Source organism: Pristiophorus japonicus, chromosome 4 (genome assembly GCF_044704955.1).
Source record: "Pristiophorus japonicus isolate sPriJap1 chromosome 4, sPriJap1.hap1, whole genome shotgun sequence".
NCBI classification, from domain to species: Eukaryota; Metazoa; Chordata; class Chondrichthyes; family Pristiophoridae; genus Pristiophorus; species Pristiophorus japonicus.
Window position 1 is genome coordinate 238,158,728 of NC_091980.1, and position 20,233 is coordinate 238,178,960.

Consider the following 20,233-nt stretch of genomic DNA (forward strand, 5'->3'; position numbering starts at 1 on the left):
AAGTAAATACAGTCGTTCAAAACCTTTTTCCACATAATTTATCTCATTGGCCCGTAACTTGCAGCCCCTATGGGAATGTATGAGGTGCGTAAGGGCCGCGCAAGTTCCGGGTCTTTGCGCGAAAACCCGAACTTGCAATCTGTCAAGGCAGATCCAACGCATTCCTGGGAAAAGGGCCTCCGCGGCCGGAAAGTTGGGTTATTTTCCCAACTTCCACCCAGCGACTGCCCATGAAATTCTTATGCCTGCTTTTACCAGCATAAGTTTAAAGAAACATAAAAATAATTTTTTTTTTGCCATTTATACATTATAAAACCTGTGCAATAAGGCAAGTTTATTTTAGTCCATTTAAAACATTAAGATTTATTTTTCAAAAAATTAAATTTGTTTTAAATATTTAATTAAATGGCCTTTTGATTAATTTTAAATATGTAAATTAAACATTTTTTATTTGATGTGTGTATGTAATTTCTGGGGTATTGTCATTGGATGAATGGGGATTCCCTTCTTTTATTGGTTGGGTTGGCCCACGTGATCCCAGGGGTGCTTGTGAACCATATGTGCATCTGAGATTAGTGGGTCTCTACCCACAGGTAGCCAGAAAGGCCTAGGATTGTGAATCCCCATACCTCGCGGACCACCGGGTACGCGGGCATTTTATTTATGGATTGGAGGCATTTCCTCCGACAGCAAATTTAGGGCCAATAACGTTACCTGGCGACAAACTAATATGCAAGTAATAACAAAACAAACACAATTTTCACATTTTAACCAAGTGCATTTTGAGCACAAAGTCACATTTTACATGCAAGACTTGTAGGATGGATTCTATTTACATGTTTGGGAAAGATGGTTAATTAAAAGTGGAGAGCCATACCACTATCTCATTTTCCAACAGCTGGCCTCATCAAAGGAGAACGAGTGCATATTGAAGGAAGCAAGCAATTAAGTTGCACAAATAGTGCGCTCATTGAACTGCAACTGACTTTTATCATGTCAAAGACCATCTGAACACAGAAGCAATAAAAAGATTGTTACCATGACCACCACTGAGAACTGACTGCAATAAAGATGGATTGCTTCCTAAATCAATGTTACTGATTCTATGTATGCAGTAGCTATAAAAGATAATTTTGACATGAATATAGCATCAAAATGAAGTATTTTAATGTCTCTTTGAAGGATGCAAAGTATATTTTGGAGGTTTAATTCTAATTATTTCCTTCCTTAGGAGATGAATGCTGAGTTTATATTACAAAACAGTTCTGTAATAGTTTTGGCTGCTGGTGCTATGCAATGTAACCCATGTATATTATGGGGCAGATTCAACACTATGGGCAGCAACAAGAAAACCACTTTTATTTCTGTCCCCTGCATGAGGCGGTCCTTAGAGACCAGCGATAGGAGAATCCCATTACTAGCCTGAACGAATGGTGTGGTGCGGGCTGCCTGCAAACAGGCATATGGGGTATCCAGAATTCATATACATTACTGCTTCAGTGCTACTGCTTCTAGAGACACAGAAATGAACAATAGTTTGAGCTGCATCTTGTTGCCTCCAGAGGCTTTTACTTTACACCTTTGCTGCTGCTGAATTTGATGAAGAGCCCATTCTGTATGAGCCTTTGAAAAGAACAGGTATCATGGAATGATTCGTCTTTTAGAACATAAGAACATCATAAATAGGAGCAGGAGTAGGCCATCTGACCCCTCAAGCCTGCTCCGCCATTCAATGAGAGCATGACTGATTTGATCTTGGCTGTAGCTCCACTTCCCTGCCCACTCCCCATAACCCTTGACTCCCTTATCTTTCAAAAATCTGTCTATCTCCACCTTAAAAATATTCAATGTCCCAGCTACCACAGATCTCTGGGGTAGAGAATTCCAAAGATTTACGACCCTTTGAGAGAAGAAATTCCTCCTCATTTTCATTTTAAATTGACAACCCTTTATTCTGAAACTATGCCCCCAGTTCTAGATTCCTCCAAGATGGGAAACATCCTCTCCGCATCTACCCTGTCAAGCCCTCTCAGAATCTTATACATTTCAATAAAATCACCTCTCAGTCTTCTAAACTCCAATGAGTATAGGCCCAACCCACTCAACCTTTCTTCACATGACAACCCCTTCATCTCAGGAATCAACCTCGTGAACCTTCTCTGAACTGCCTCCAATGCAAATTTATCTCTCCTTAAACAAGGAGACCAATACTGTATGCAGTACTCCAGGTGTGGTCTCACCAATGCCCTGTACAGTTGTAGCAGGACTTCCTTACTTTTATACTCCATCCTCTTTGTAATAAAGGCCAACATTCCATTTGCTTTCCTAATTAGTTGCTGTGCCTGCATGCTAACTTTTTGAGTTTCATTTACAAGGTGCCCTAGATCCCTCTGTACTGTAGCATTTTGTAATCTCTCCCCATTTAAATATTAATTTGCTTTTTTATTTTTCCTACCTAAGTGGATAACCTCACATTTTCCACCACTATACTCCATCAGCCAAATTTTTGTCCACTCACATAGTCTGTCTATATCCCTTTGCAGATTCTTTGTGTCCTCCTCACAATTTGCTTTCCCATCTGTCTTTGTATCATCAGCAAATTTGGCTACATTACACTTGGTCCCTTAATTCAAGTCAATAATATAGATTGCAAATAGTTGAAGCACCAGCACTGATCCCTGTGCACCCCACTAGTTACAGTTTGCCAACCTGAAAATGACCCATTTATCCCGACTCTCTGTTTTCTGTTAGTTAGCCAATCCTCTATCCATGCTAATATATTACCCTCAACCCCAAATACCTTCTGGAAATCCAAATATATGATATCTACTGGTTCCCCTTTATCCACCCTGCTCGTTACATTCTCAAAGAACTCCAGAAAGTTTGTAAAAAATGATTTCCCTTTCATAAAACCATGCTGACTTTGCTTGACTGCATTATGATTTTTTAAATGTCTTGCTAATATTTCCTTAACAATGTACTCCAGCATTTTCCCAATGACCGATGTTAGGCTAACTGATCTATAGTTTCCTGCTTTCTGTCTGCCTCCTTTTTTTAATAGGGGCATTGCATTTGCGGTTTTTCAATCCGATGGGACCTCTCCACAATCGAGAGAATTTTGATAGATTACAACCAATGCATCCACAGTCTTTTAAGACCCTAGGATGCAGGCCATCAGGTCCAGGGGACTTGTCCACCTTTAGACCCATTAGTTTGCCTGGTTCTTTTTCTCTAGACATAGTGATTGTTTTAAATTCCCTCCCCCCCCCAACAAAAAAAATATTGCCCCTTGATTATCAATATGTGGGATGCTTTTAGTGTCTTCTACCATGAAGACCGATACAAAATATTTGATCAAAGTCTCTGCCATTTCCCTGTTTCCCATTATTAATTCCCCAGTCTCATCCTCTAAGGGACCAATGTTTACTTTAGCTACTCTTTTCCTTTTTATATACCTGTAGAAGCTCTTACTTTCTGTTTTTATATTTCTTGCTAGTTTACTCTCAAACTATTTTCTCTCCCTTTATCATTTTTTTTGTCATCCTTTGCTGGTTTCTAAAAATTTCCCAATCCTCTGCCCTTCCACTATTCTTCACAACATTGTATGCCTTTGTTTTCAATTTGATACTATCCTTTACTTCCTTAGATATCCTTGTCTTAGAGTCTTTCTTTCTCACTGGAATATATCTTTGCTGAGAGTTATGAAATATCTCTTTAAATGTTTGCCACTGATTATCTACCAGCTTACCCGTTAATTTATTTTCCCAGTCCACTTTAGCCAACTCTGCATTCATACCTTTGTAATTGGCTTTATTTAAGTTCAGGACATTAGTTTGAGACCAAGCTTTCTCACCCTCAAACTGAATTTGAAATTCTACTCCTCCCAAGAGGATCCTTTACTATGAGATCATTAATTAATCCCTTCTCATTACACATTATCAGATCTAAAATAGCTTGCTTCCTGATTGGTTCCACAATATATTGTTCTAAGAAACCATCCCGCATACACTCTATGAACTCTTTCTCAAGGCTACCTTTGCCAATTTGATTCGTCCATTCAAAATGAAGATTAAAATCTCCCATAATTATTGCCGTACCTTTCTTACAAGCCTCCATTATTTCTTGATTTATACTCTGTCCAACAGTGTGGCTACTGTTTGGGGCCTATAGACCAGTCCCACCAGTGAGTTCTTTCCCTTATTATTTCTTATCTTCACCCAAACTGATTCTACATCTTGATTTTCTGAGCCAATATAATTTCTCACTACTGCAATAATCTCATCCTTTATTAACAGAGCTACCCCGCCTCCTTTTCCTTTCTGCCTATCCTTCCGAAATGGCAAATACGGCTGAATATTCAGTTCCCATCTTGCAACCACGTCTCTGTAATGGCTATCAGATCATACCCATTTATTTCTATTTGTGCCGTCAACTCATCTATCTTGTTATGAATACTGCGTGCATTCAGATAAAGAGCTTTTAATTTAGTCTTTTTACCATTTATCCCTACTCTGACCCCACTTTCTGATGTACTCTTATGTGTATACGCTCTGTCCCTTCCTGTCACACTCTGGTTATCATTACCCTTATCGCTACCTGCACTATTAACTTCTCCTTTCTCTTTGACTTTTTAAATTTCCGCTCACCGGATCCCTTCCCCCACTAATTAGTTTAAAGCTCTATCTACAGCCCGAATTATTTGATTCGCATTACGTGACTTATGATTTTATAGTTAACTAGCAAATTGCCTGTGGCATTATCCAATCAGTTGAAAATTATTTTTTTAATATACATGATGGTGACAGAGGTGAAAGAATGGCTTCAGAAACTCACTCCACAGAGGCACCTATTATCCAGAGCCTGTAACCACATCATGACAGTTAACATAGTTCGACCGACGGTGGGGACTTCATTTGGCCATCATAGATATATTTTTTACTCATATTGGTGAACGTGCTCCACAGCAAAAATGGCAAGTTTCATTCGCAGGAAGGAACAACGCTGAGTCTTTAGAGATGATTTTCAAAATATTTGCAGCATGAGCACACTTTAGTTCACCCTCTCTCCCCATGCCCTCTCCCAGCTTATCTCGCCCATTAAACTCCTGACCAATCAACTTCCCTTCCTGGTCCCCACACTAATGGACCTCATCAGGCACTGTCCCTCTCCCTTTCAAAACCACTGTCAACAATGCCATTCTCAAAAAAATCTATCCTTGACCCCTCTGTTCTCACTAATTACTGCCCCATCTCCAACTTTCTTTTCCTCTCTTAGGTCCTTGAATGTGTTGTCACCTCACAGATACATGTCCACCTCTCCCACAATTCTCTCTTTGAACCCTTCCAATCAGATTGCATCTCTCTCACAGCACTGTATTAGACTTGACCAAAGTCACAAGCAGCATTCTCTGAGACTCTGATTGTGATGTATTATCCCTCCGCACCCTCCTTGACCTCTCTATAGCCTTCAGCACCTTCTATTAAGCAGTTCATCTCTAACACCTGTCTTCTGTTGTCCAGCTTGGTGGGACTGGCATCACTTGTTTCCACTTTTATATATCCGATCATATTACCTCCAGACTCAACTATTCCATTGCTCTTCTGGCTTGCCTCCTATCCTGCACTGTCCATAAAGGTCAGTTCATATCGATGGCTTCTCTTTCTCATCTCCATATTGCACCTTGGTGGTATCATCGACAGACGTGGGGTCAGCTTTCACATGTACGATGATGACATCCAACTCCAACACTCCAGACCTTTCTAGACCTCTCCACTGTCCCTGTGCTATCAGATTGATTCTCTGACATTTAGTCTTGTTCAGCCATAATTTCCTCCAACTAAACATTGGGAACACCGAAGCTATAGTCTTTCCCCCCGCCCCTAACAAACTTCATAACCTGTGACTGACTCCATCACCCCACCCCCACCCCACCATGGTCTCAGTCTGTACCAGCATATTCACTATGTCAGTGTCACATTTGAACCCAAACTGAGCTTCCAACCCACATCCTCATGCATTACAAAGGTCTCCTACGTCCACTCCCGTAACATCGCCCAATTTCACCCTCCCGCATCCTCCCATCCTGCATCCTGTAAGGACTTCATTCCATTCTCCCAGTTTCTCCGTCTTCATCACATCTGCTCTGACGACGCTGCCTTTCACACTCATGCCAATTAAGCCCACTGACTCCCACAGCTACCTGGACTACACTTCCTCCCACCCTGCATCTTGTAAGGACCCCATTCCATTCTTCCAGTTTCTCCGTCTCCGTCGCATCTGCTCTGACAACGCCACCTTTCACACTAGTGCCAATGTTTCCCTTCACTCTAACTCAGCCCAGCTGCCACCGAAACTCTCATTCATGCCTTTGTCACCTCCAGACTCATTTACTAAAATGCTCTCCTGGCTAGCTGTGACTCAGTGGGTAGCATACTCCTCTGAGTCAGCAGGTTATGGGTTCAAGTCCCACTTGAGCACATAAATCTAAGCTGACACTTCAGTGCAGTGCTGAGGGAGCGCTGCACTGTCAGAGGTGCCGTCTTTCAGATGAGACGTTAAACCGAGGCCCCGTCTGCCCTCTTATGTGGACGTAAAAGATCCTATGGCACTATTTTGAAGAAGAGCAGGAAAGTTATCCCCAGTGTCCTGGCCAATATTTACCCCTCAATTAATATAACATAAACAGATTATCTAGTCATTATCACATTGCTGTTTGTGGGAATTTGCTGTGCGCAAGTTGGCTGCCACGTTTCCAACATTACAACAGTACCTACACTCCTAAAGTACTTCATTGGCTGTAAAATGCTTTGAAGTGTCCGGTGGTTGTGTAAGGTGCCATATAAATGCCAGTCTTTTTTCTCTTTGTGGTATATATCAATGATTTAGAATGTAGAGGGTATGATTAAGAAGTTTGCAGATGATACAAAAATTGGCCGTGTGGTTGATAATGAAGAAGAAAGCTGTAGACTGCAGGAAGATATCAGTGGAATGATCAGGTGGGCAGAACAGTGCAAATGGAATTCAATCTGGAGATGTGTGAGGTAATGCATTTGGGGAGGGCTAAAAAGCCAAGGGAATACACAAGGAATGGTAGGACACTAAGAAGTGTAGAGGAACAGAGGGACCTTGGAGTGCATGTCCACAGATCCCTGAAGATAGTAGGATAGGTAGATAAGGTGGTTAAGAAGGCATTCGGGATACTTGCCTTTATTAGCCAAGGCATAGAATATAAGAGTAGGGAGGTTATGCTTGAACTGTGTAAAACACTACTTTGGCCACAGCTAGAGTACTGTGTGCAGTCCTGGTCACCGCATTATAGGAAACATGTGATTGCACAGAGGACATTTACGAGGATGTTGCCTGGACTGGAGAATTTTAGCTATGAGGAAAGATTGGATAAGCTGGGTTGTTTTCTTTGGAACAGAGGAGGCTGAGGGGAGACCTTATTGAGGTGTATAAAATGATGAGGGGCCTGGATAGAGTGGATAGGAAGAACCCATTTCCCTTAGCAGAGAGGTCAATAACCAGGGGGCATCAATTTAAAGTAATTGGTAGGAGGTTTAGAGGGGATATGAGGAGAATTTTTTACCCATGGGTGGTAGAAGTCTGGAATTCACTGCCTGAAAAGGTGGTAGAGGCAGAAACACTTATAGCATTTAAAAAGATCTTGGATGTGCACTTGAATTGCCGTAACCTACAAGGCTATGGACCAAGAGCTGTAAAGTGAGATTAGGCTGGATAGCTCTTTGTCAGCCGGCACGAATACGATGGTCTCCTTCTGTGATGTAAATTTCTATGATCCCCAACATCTTAAATTTAAAACTTTTTCCTTGTGTTTAATTCCCTCCATAGCTTCACGCCTCTCTATCTTCGTAACCTCCTCTAACCTTACAACCCCCCCCACCAAACTCACCATTTCTCTGACTCTGATCTTATGCATCTTCTCCCTCCCTGCATTCAGCTGGCTAGACCCCATGCTATGGAATTCCCTCCCTATGCCCCTCTGCCTCTCCACCCATCTCATCTTCTTTAAGATCTTCTGTAAAGCTTTTGGTCACCCCCTTTTTAGGCTCAGCGTCTACTTTTCCTTGTGCCTCCGTAAAGCTTCTTGGAATGTATTTTTCTACTTTAAAGGTGCTATCTAAATGCAAGTTGTTGTTGTTGCCATTGTCATTGTTGGCGACCTCCAGGTCCAGGGCTTAATTCCTGTCCAAATTCTCTCTGCCACCTGTAAGGTTTGATATGAAATGAGTTTGTGTAATTTCAAGTCATTTCAAGCTGGATGTGAATAAACATGCTCAAATTGGCCAAAAATCATCACTGCTGCCTGCAGAAGACAACGTGCTGCGGATGCTCAATTTGCTCTGCACGGTGCCAGGGGGCGCTTGGACGCTCCAGCTTTTAGAAGTGGGGCATTTACAGACGGGAAGCTCAGACCAAATATCACGTTAAGATCAGACAGAGTCGCTCGATTCATCAGGACCTGAATATCATCGGCCTTTGCACATGGAAGGGGAAAGTAGCGATTTGATAGATCATAGAAACATAGAAACATAGAAAATAGGTGCAGGAGTAGGCCATTCGGCCCTTCTAGCCTGCACCGCCATTCAATGAGTTCATGGCTGAACATGTAACTTCAGCACCCCATTCCTGCTTTCTCACCATACCCCTTGATTCCCCTAGTAGTAAGGACTTCATCTAACTCCTTTTTGAATATATTTAGTGAATTGGCCTCAACAACTTTCTGTGGTAGAGAATTCCACAGGTTCACCACTCTCTGGGTGAAGAAATTCCTCCTCATCTCGGTCCTAAATGGCTTCCCCCTTATCGTTAGACTGTGTCCCCTGGTTCTGGACTTCCCCAACATTGGGAACATTCTTCCTGCATCTAACCTGTCTAACCCCGTCAGAATTTTAAACGTTTCTATGAGGTCCCCTCTCATTCTTCTGAACTCCAGTGAATACAAGCCCAGTTGATCCAGTCTTTCTTGATAGGTCAGTCCCGCCATCCCGGGAATCAGTCTGGTGAACCTTCGCTGCACTCCCTCAATAGCAAGAATGTCCTTCCTCAGGTTAGGAGACCAAAACTGTACACAATACTCCAGGTGTGGCCTCATCAAGGCCCTGTACAATTGTAGCAACACCTCCCTGCCCCTGTACTCAAATCCCTTCGCTATGAAGGCCAACATGCTATTTGCTTTCTTAACCGCCTGCTGTACCTGCATGCCAACCTTCAATGACTGATGTACCATGACACCCAGGTCTCTTTGCACCTCCCCTTTTCCTAATCTGTCACCATTCAGATAATAGTCTGTCGCTCTGTTTTTACCACCAAAGTGGATAACCTCACATTTATCCACATTATACTTCATCTGCCATGCATTTGCCCACTCACCTAACCTATCCAAGTCGCTCTGCAGCCTCATAGCATCCTCCTCGCAGCTCACACTGCCACCCAACTTAGTATCATCCGCAAATTTGGAGATACTACATTTAATCCCCTCGTCTAAATCATTAATGTACAGTGTAAACAGCTGGGGCCCCAGCACAGAACCTTGCGGTACCCCACTAGTCACTGCCTGCCATTCTGAAAAGTCCCCATTTACTCCTACTCTTTGCTTCCTGTCTGACAACCAGTTCTCAATCCATGTCAGCACACTACCCCCAATCCCATGTGCTTTAACTTTGCACATTAATCTCTTGTGTGGGACCTTGTCGAAAGCCTTCTGAAAGTCGAAATATACCACATCAACTGGTTCTCCCTTGTCCACTCTACTGGAAACATCCTCAAAAAATTCCAGAAGATTTGTCAAGCATGATTTCCTTTTCACAAATCCATGCTGACTTGGACCTATCATATTACCTCTTTCCAAATGCACTGCTATGACATCCTTAATAATTGATTCCATCATTTTACCCACTACCGATGTCAGGCTGATCGGTCTATAATTCCCTGTTTTCTCTCTCCCTCCTTTTTTAAAAAGTGGGGTTACATTGGCTACCCTCCACTCCATAGGAACTGATCCAGAGGCAATGGAATGTTGGAAAATGACTGTCAATGCATCCATTATTTCCAAGGCCACCTCCTTAAGTACTCTGGGATGCAGTCCATCAGGCCCTGGGGATTTATCGGCCTTCAATCCCATCAATTTCCCCAACACAATTTCCCGACTAATAAGGATTTCCCTCAGTTCCTCCTCCTTACTAGACCCTCCGACCCCTTTTATATCCGGAAGGTTGTTTGTGTCCACCTCAGTGAATACCGAACCAAAGTACTTGTTCAATTGGTCCGCCATTTCTTTGTTTCCCGTTATGACTTCCCCTGATTCTGACTGCAGGGGACCTACGTTTGTCTTTACTAACCTTTTTCTCTTTACATATCTATAGAAACTTTTGCAATCCGTCTTAATGTTCCCTGCAAGCTTCTTCTCGTATTCCATTTTCCCTGCCCTAATCAAACCCTTTGTCCTCCTCTGCTGAGTTCTAAATTTCTCCCAGTCCCCAGGTTCGCTGCTATTTCTGGCCAATTTGTATGCCACTTCCTTGGCTTTAATGCTATCCCTGATTTCCCTTGATAGCCATGGTTGAGCCACCTTCCCTTTTTTATTTTTACGCCAGACAGGAATGTACAATTGTTGTAGTTCATCCATGCGGTCTTTAAATGTCTGCCATTGCCCATCCACAGTCAACCCCTTCAGTATCATTCGCCAATCTATCCTAGCCAATTCACGCCTCATACCTTCAAAGTTACCCTTCTTTAAGTTCTGGACCATGGTCTCTGAATTAACTGTTTCATTCTCCATCCAAATGCAGAATTCCACCATATTATGGTCACTCTTCCCCAAGGGGCCTCGCACAATGAGATTGCTAATTAATCCTCTCTCATTACACAACACCCAGTCTAAGATGGCCTCCCCCCTAGTTGGTTCCTCGACATATTGGTCTAAAAAACCATCCCTTATGCACTCCAGGAAATCCTCCTCCACCGTATTGCTTCCAGTTTGGTTAACCCAATCTATGTGCATATTAAAGTCACCCATTATAACTGCTGCACCTTTATTGCACGCACCCCTAATTTCATGTTTGATGCCCTCCCCAACATCACTACTACTGTTTGGAGGTCTGTACACAACTCCCACTAACGTTTTTTGCCCTTTGGTATTCTGCAGCTCTACCCATATAGATTCCACATCATCCAAGCTAATGTCCTTCCGAACTATTGCCTTAATTTGCTCCTTAACCAGCAATGCTACCCCACCTCCTTTTCCTTTTATTCTATCTTTCCTGAATGTTGAATACCCCTGGATGTTGAGTTCCCAGCCCTGATCATCCTGGAGCCATGTCTCCGTAATCCCAATCACATCATATTTGTTAACATCTATTTGCACAGTTAATTCATCCACCTTATTGCGGATACTCCTTGCATTAAGACACAAAGCCTTCAGGCTTGTTTTTTTAACACCCTTCGTCCTTTTAGAATTTTGCTGTACGGTGGCCCTTTTTGTTCTTTGCCTTGAGTTTCTCTGCCCTCCACTTTTCCTCATCTCCTTTCTGTCTTTTGCTTTTGCCTCCTTTTTGTTTCCCTCTGTCTCCCTGCATTGGTTCCCATCCCCCTGCCATATTAGTTTAAATCCTCCCCAACAGCACTAGCAAACACTGCCCCTAGGACATTGGTTCCGGTCCTGCCCAGGTGCAGACCGTCCGGTTTGTACTGGTCCCACCTCCCCCAGAACCGGTTCCAATGCCCCAGGAATTTGAATCCCTCCCTGCTGCACCACTGCTCAAGCCACGTATTCATCTGCGCTATCCTGCGATTCCTACTCTGACTATCACGTGGCACTGGTAGCAATCCCGAGATTACTACTTTTGAGGTCCTACTTTTTAATTTAGCTCCTAGCTCCTTAAATTCGTTTCGTAGGACCTCATTCCTTTTTTTACCTATGTCGTTGGTACCAATGTGCACCACGACAACTGGCTGTTCTCCCTCCCTTTTTAGAATGTCCTGCACCCGCTCCGAGACATCCTTGACCCTTGCACCAGGGAGGCAACATACCATCCTGGAGTCTCGGTTGCGGCCGCAGAAACGCCTATCTATTCCCCTCACCATTGAATCCCCAATCACTATTGCTCTCCCACTCTTTTTCCTGCCCTCCTGTGCAGCAGAGCCAGCCATGGTGCCATGAACTTGGCTGCTGCTGCCCTCCCCTGATGAGTCATCCCCCTCAACAGTACCCAAAGCAGTGTATCTGTTTTGCAGGGGGATGACCACATGGGACTCCTGCACTACCTTCCTTGCACTGCTCTTCCTGTTGGTCTTCCATTCCCTATCTGGCTGTGGACCCTTTCCCTGCAGTACGACCAACTCGCTACACGTGATACTCACGTCATTCTCAGCATCGTGGATGCTACAGAGTGAATCCACCCTCAGCTCCAACTCCGCAACGCGGACCGTCAGGAGCTTGAGGTGGATACACTTCCTGCAGATATAGTCGTCAGGGACACTGGTGTTGTCCCTGAGTTCCCACATGGTACAGGAGGAGCATAACACCCGACCGAGCTCTCCTGCCATGACTTAACCCTTAGATACACTTAAATTGGCAACAACAACGTTAAAAGTTACTCACTGATATAGAAGAGAAAAAAGAAAAAGTACTCACCAATCCAGCCAATCAATTACCCCCTAGGCTGTGATGTCACCTTTTGATTTCTTTCTACTTCTTTTTTGCCTTCTCCCTGTAGCTGCACAAGTACTCCTTTTATAGGCCTCTCCACGCACCTCCTCGACGCTGGGCCCCGGGCTCCCTGCTGTGCCTTTTATAGGCCTCACCACGCACCTCCTCGACGCTGGGCCCCAGGCTCCCTGCTGTGCCTTTTATAGGCCTCACCATGCACCTAGATAGTGTAGATAGAGAGAAACTGTTCCCATTGGCAGAAGGGTCGTGAACCATAGGATACTGATTTAAGGTGATTGGCAGAAGAACCAAAGGCGACATGAGGAACTACTTTTTTACACAGCGAATGGTTAGGATCTGGAATGCACAGCCTGAGATGGTGGTGGAGGCAGATCCAATCATGGCTTTCAAAAGGGAATTGGATAAGTGCCTGAGGAACAAATTTTCAGAGCTTCGGGGAAAGGGCGGGGGAGTGGGACTAGCTGAAGTGCTCTTGTAGAGATCCAGCACAGGCTCGACAGGCCGAATGGCCTCCTTCTGTGCTGTAACCATTCTAGTTTCATTGGCCCCAAGTTTCAACATGATTTGCTCCTGATTTTTAGGAGCAACCGGTGTAGAACGGAGTATCTTAGAAATTGGAATTCTCGCCATTTAGTTTGTTCCAGTTCTAGTCAGTTAGAACAGTTTCACTTTGGAACAGAATTTTTTTTTCAAAAGGGGGCGTGTCCGGCCACTTACGCCTGTTTTCAAAGTTTAGGCAGTGAAAACTTACTCCAAACTAACTTAGAATGGAGTAAGTGAAGATTTTTGTATGCTCGAAAAAACCTTGTCTACAATTTAGAAAATCAGGCGTAGGTTACAAATTAGGTGTAGGGAATGAGGTGGGGGGGGGGGTGGGAAGGGAAGTCATTAAATTCTACAATCAATCCTTAATTATACTTATACAAATATTATACAAATAAATCCAACCTGATTAAAAATTTATAAGCAAAGAAAAGATTAAATAAACCATGTTCCTACCTGTGTGAAATAGCATCAGCCTTCGAGCTGCTGTGCTTGAGGCAGGCCTTTCATGTTGGAGACAGGCAGGGGTGTGGCGTCAGTGTCTCGACGGCAGCGGCAGCAAGCTTCGAGCTGAGCTGCGGTGCTTGAGGCAGGCCTTCATTCTCTTCGTGGCTGGCCGCGAAGAAGCAACACCGGATGGACCCGAGGCCATTCGGCCATGGGATAGCAGTGGCGTCAGTGGCTGGCCGGCAGCCGAAGAATCAACGCAGGACACACGCAGCTCATTAAGGTCCTTGAGGCCATTCGGCCACGCTTTAGGGGCGGTGTCAGTGGCTGGCCGGCAGCCAAAGAATCAGCAGCGGACGGACGTGAGGCCATTTGGCCATAGGACATCAGCGGCGTCAGTGGCTGGCCAGCAGCCGAAGAATCAACACCTGACACACGCAGCTCTTTATGGTGCTTGAGGCCATTGGGCCACGCTTTAGGAGCAGCGTCAGTGGCTCGACGGCAGCTGAAGATACAGCAGCAGCCTTCGAGCTGTGAGGGGGACTGAGGCCATTTGGACAGGGAGTGGCAGCCACATCGACAGTTTTATATTTAAATTTGCAGAATGGGTGCTGCATTGTCAACACCACGTATTATTGCAAAGTTGAGTTGGCACTCTTATTTCTCCAAACACACAGTCCTTAATTTGCATGCACCAATGCAGCACCGGTTCTGCAAGTTTAGCAGTGAAAAGCTGAACTCACTGATTTCAGCAGGTGATTTTTTCAGCAGTGCTGCTAAAAGCACTCCCTCACACACAGAAATATCAAAAAATTAAATTACTTTTGTAGGGGTCCAAGAAACAAATCTTCACTTTTTCTGCAGTCCTTTTAAAAATGGCTGAGTGCCAATGTTTGTGTGAGACTGCGCATGCGCGCACGCTCCAACGCGCACGCGCAGGGTTGCCGGCACCACGAAGGCTAATTTAAATTGTACCGCCCCCTGCTACTTAGAAAATCGGCGCGAGTGTTAGGCTCCGCCCCCTGCTGCGAAGAGCACGCCGCGCCAAGCAGACATCGAGCTCCAAGGAGCTCGAGAATATGGGAGTTTTTTTTAAGCGCAGTTTTCGGCGTGAAAAACAGGCGCCCAGCTCGGAGGTGCGGCGTTTTCGCCACGGGACGAAACTTGGGGCCTATGATTCTATGACACTTAAATAGAAATCTCATTTTGCATAGCCCATAAGAATGCCTGGTGCAGGAAATGGAAAAGTCACACTGATCCTCTTGAGGACATTCTTTTGAGGTCCGAGTTAAGGTTGGAATAGTGGTGCTTTGCCCTCCAGTTAACTAGGGCAAATGTGACCAGTGAGTTAGGAACACCAATGTTGAATGTGTAAAATGAAAAGTGCTCTGTACCCAGCACCCGCATTCCTCACCTTCATGAACATAAACATAAGCCCTTCAAAAAGAATATATTGAATATATAAGTAGACAATTACAGGAGCTTAAGAACTTTTTTTGGAATCTCCATGTTAAAATGTCAGAATGCTATAATTTGGAAAAGTTTAGTGTGAAGGTGTGCATGAGCTACAAAGACATAGACACCAAGAAGGCATCGCTTGAGAATGTTTGGAATGTTGTGCCTGTTTAGGAAATCTGTTTATTCACACCTGTGTGCCAGAATGCTGTCATCTCAGGAGTGGCCCCTATTACAAGAGGGTCAAGCACCAAGCAGACCTAATTAAAAGCTCATTACATGAGACAATTTCCATTAGCATGCCAAACTCCATGTTAATCCATTACCACCATGACTCTCTTCCCAAGCTTTAAATTCCAGCTCCACCCCAAGGGACTGCAAACCAAGGAAAACCAGAAATTGCTCTTTTCATTCAGTGAACATCAGTTATTCAAATCTTAAGGCTCAGTTTCTGGATTATTTCACATTGGGATAATTTACTCTACCTGTTTTCAGAATTAATGATAAAAAGAGGCCAGAGTGTCAGAATTCAAGTTGTACAAGCAGCACCTGCACTGAATGAAAAGGCAAAAAAGCAAAGCAGAGCTGGACTTGCTGAGTATCGATTACATGCTCTATGTCCAAGCTCTTAAAAAGGGAACTTGTATTACAATATAAATGTTAATATATTAAATACATCTAATTTACACTTGCTTTCTCATTCTTTATTGCATCATTTTAATTTTATTTGTGTCTTTTATCACTCCTTAATCCTTTAATACTGCCACTGATACCTAGGAAATTGCAGTGTTACCCCTGAATTTCAAAACTTTACATAATTTCCTCAAGATAAATCCTGTGAATCTCTGTGGTTACAAATCTGTCTCTATATACAAAAATTGAAAAATAGATTTTAATGGCAGGTATTGTTACAGCATATGGCAATTATTCACAATCTTCCTGGAATTAATTCAGCAAAACTCCAGGGTTAAAAATTAGTCTAGGCCCAGTTTCAAGTGCAGAATTGACGCTGCACTGGGAGCACATGCCAGAGCCAGAGGCACGAAATGTACCCAAAATTGGGCCTCGATGTTCATCAGCATATTTTCAGTGAGCTGCAAACACCAATCGAGTGTCCAGAGGCCAGGACGAATGTGGCCTGGCTGTCCCGTCGACTGTGGCCCCCAGGCAAGTTGTGGGTGAGGGGTGGTTTAGTGGGAGCATAACAGGAAGCCGGGGCGACTATGGGCCGGCAGTGGCCCTCATTAGTATGGTGGAGGCATCCTGACTCCATATAAAGGTAAAATTAAAATAAAAACATTTTCCTTGATAGCTGCTGGTTAGGCCACAGTGTTTGCTGGAAAACCTGAGAGAAGCATGCCTGACGCATCCGCTCAGCGCTGACCAATTTTACAGAGAGGTCCTTGAATAAACATTAAGCCACTCATTACCATATGCAAGCAGCCAAATGCCCATTTTAGACGGCTTCCTGAGATGTCGGAATATCATCTGAGGTCAATATGGTGTTGGACATATTTCAGCCGTCTTTCGGCCACAGGACATAGCCCCATGCAATTGGGCATTTTTGACCTGAAAAACAGGCAAAACGAGGTCCAATTTCTAGATCCATAACCTTTCACATTGTATTTGAACTTCCGTATTTCATGCACCTGTGCAAACCCTATCCCACACTATCTTATGGTGAACCAATTTTCAAGGATCCCAGATATAGTGGAACACTTTCTTCACAGTATGACGGAATCTAACGGGGGACCTTCAACCTTTAAGGTCAGTAAATGATACTACTGTCTGAGCAAAATAGCCAGTTTATCTGAAAAATGAAAACAAAAAGGCGTACTGTCAGAACCCAAGCAAACTGAAATGGATCAAACTAAACAGAGACATCTAAAAGCTTTTGTAAGTTAAAAGTGGCTCTCTGTTGCCTGTCCTGCCTCATTAACTGCTGATAGAGGTACCAGCTGAGCCTTCTGGGATACCTAACACCCAAAGTCTGTAACAAGATGAACTCTGGGTTATTTCAACTTGCAGGTCCACATTCAAGCTTAGCTTTAAACACCTTCTTGACCTCAACCTTTTTACATAATATCCATGCTATTAACCAACTGAAGGAATGATAGATGTGCCCCTCAGAAGACCTGCCAAAAGCTGGTCATCATCAGAGTGTAAGAGATCAATAAAAGCTTTGCAGAAAAATGTTAAGCTATCAATTGCAGGCATCATCCCCTGGGTTTTCCTTTCCCTTCCTTTTTTCTTTAGTAAAGTGAATAGAATGAGATGGAGATCTCCCTCCTGTCCTAGGAAACAGTATCATTATCCCAGTGTGATAGAACCATTCAGTAGGGAAAGCGGTCTGAAACTGAGAGGCCTGTCTCCCAGAACTGCAAATGCTGTTCCTTTGACTAGGACCAGAAGGATCTCAGTATAGTGTAATATTACAGCTCTCTCAGACAGGCTGCAGGCCTGCTCCTAAAGAGCTCATCTGGCACAGGCAAAGAATGGCAATAATTACAAGCTGATGATGGACATGGAAAAAAGAACCACTGAGCTAGCTTTCAAGAACTACAGGCCAGGACTGAAGGGAAATTACAGACTGAAGCCCTTTCTAGTTCAGACCTTTTGGTGTACTTAATCACAGATTTTAAACATAGCAATAAACACTGTTCAATTTTATTAGCCAACTTTTGTGACAGAATTAGTTTTTTTTATTGTTATCTTAGGTAACCATTTTTATTTGGATTTAAAAGATAAACCTATACTTTCATTAATAATGAAAGAGATGTAAACGAGTTGCAATAATGGATAGTGCAGGAATCCAAAACAGTACTTTTACATAGTTGCATACACTACAGTTCAAAAGAGTCTATAAATCCTTCCACTGGCCATTCAAAAAATTATTTGTCTAAATGTTGTAGGTTAACCATCAAATACAGATTCCCATTATTAAAGCAATGTTTTACTACGGAGATTACCTTTTCAATTTAGTTGAAAATATATGGAATTTTATATGAAAGAAATGCATGTGAGCAAGGACATCATGCGGATTTTGTTTTTATAGATGGATCACAGATAGGCCAACAGAAATGAGTACTGTCCTTTTAACTTTACAGTCAATAAAATTTATGTCTGTCTGGAATACTGTGATTTCCTGTAATTAATTTTATATTGCCCATCCCCATGGTACATATACAACAATCTAGGGCTTTTGTGAAACACAAATCCAAAGCTGCCTTACATTAATTTGTTTAGTCATGGGCTGCATTTACCACAAGCATATCAATTCTGAGGAAGGCTTACTTAAAAAACAAATCCACCCCTTGTTAAACCAAATATTTGACTTAACTTAAATGTGCAACGTACTCGAGACTGAATCATATTCTAATTCAATAAGAATTGTGTATTCATGGACTCACAGTCCCCGTCAACAAAAGGAAGAATACACCTGCTGTGCTCTGACTTTGAAATTCAGAATATTGCAACAACAAAAAAAACTGCATTCAGGAGACCATAAGAACTTAACTAATAACAATTAACAGTTTTCATGAGCTTGCGGACAGAAAAAACTGTACTCCTCTCTTTTCTCAAGCTACTCAGATACCCATTCTGTGCATATTTTCTCCACGGTTATCTAAAATGCCCTAATTACATTGCTAGACTATTTCTATGGTGAATCCAATATTAATCCAATTATATAGAATCATACAATAGTACAACACAGAAGGAAGCCATTCGGCCCATCCAATCTGCGTCGGCTCTTTCGAAGAGCAATTCAGTTCTACCACTCCCCCGCTCTTCCCCCATATCCCTGCAATTTTTATCTTTCTAGTATTTACAGTAAAACTTTTCTTCTTCAATACCCTGCTCCTGTCCTGAAAGTGATGATGACTCCTATTGGAATGTGGTTCCATGGCCATGAGCAGCTACCTCATCCAACTGGTGAATCCTCATGTGAGCAATGACAATAAGAGCTGATGGGCTATTCATCCATGCTGGCACTACTACAGAGCACAATCCTGCCTTTATCTGATATCCACACACACATGGATAGGAATTAGAAGCAGAATCCAGGTTGACATTTCCCTGAATTATAAATGGGCTAGACTTTCGGCACATCATCGCCTATTTAGCGCCCATATAAGAGCCGAGATGCAGGCTATAGCCCATATTTACTGAAAAGTGGAAACTAGCGCCCGATTATAGCCCATTAATTGCCAGCCCAATTTTCGGCACACATTAATGAGTTGCATCGCCTGGTCTATTTTTTTAAAAATATGACGTCATCCTCGTGGAAGGCCGAGAATAGTGCTTATAATGGAAACTTGCACCCGATTATGGCCCTGATTATCGCCGAGCGCTACTTTCGGCATTTCGCCCGCAACTCGCCCAAATGATTGCTGGCCCAAAAATACGCTGAAGAAAAGCTGCGATAACTCAGCACTACGCGGCACTATGGGGAGGATCTGTAGTAAAAGGCTGTCAGGAGAATCAACTTGTGAGTGATTTTAAGGGCCTTTTTGACTCTTGCCAATCATCTAATCACATTTGTATTTGTTGAGGACAAATTAAGGGCATTTATAGCGACTTATAATGATGAGGCCTGTAATTTCTCAACCAGTATTGATCACTAATCACATGCTGCAGAATAGAGATGGGAGACTAAAATGAGAAAAATTACATACAAGTACATTCCTGCCATGACAGGGTTAATATTAATCATGGATTTCCCCCCCCACTGGTCCACAGTACAAGTAGAAGCAGAACTAGGGTCTGTCATCCCATGACGAAGGAAATGGAGTTCACCTTAGTTGGCTGATAGATTTTATTTTATAAAGCAACAGGGGCTAGAATAAAAGAAAGGTTCCATTATGTTATTGATGGAGACCAAGTCCCCTGTTCTCTCTGTCAACCCCCGTGGGAAAAGTTATTTGCCTGAAAAAAAAAGCGCATGCACAGAACGGCCATTGCTATGGCCAGCCTTGCACGACTGAATACATCGCTAAGGCCAATTTCACATCGCTAAGGCTATCGCCCAAATTAAAAAGGCAAAACTAGCATTTTTAAAAATGCGTGATATTCCAGCAATCCTGAAAAATAAAAAAA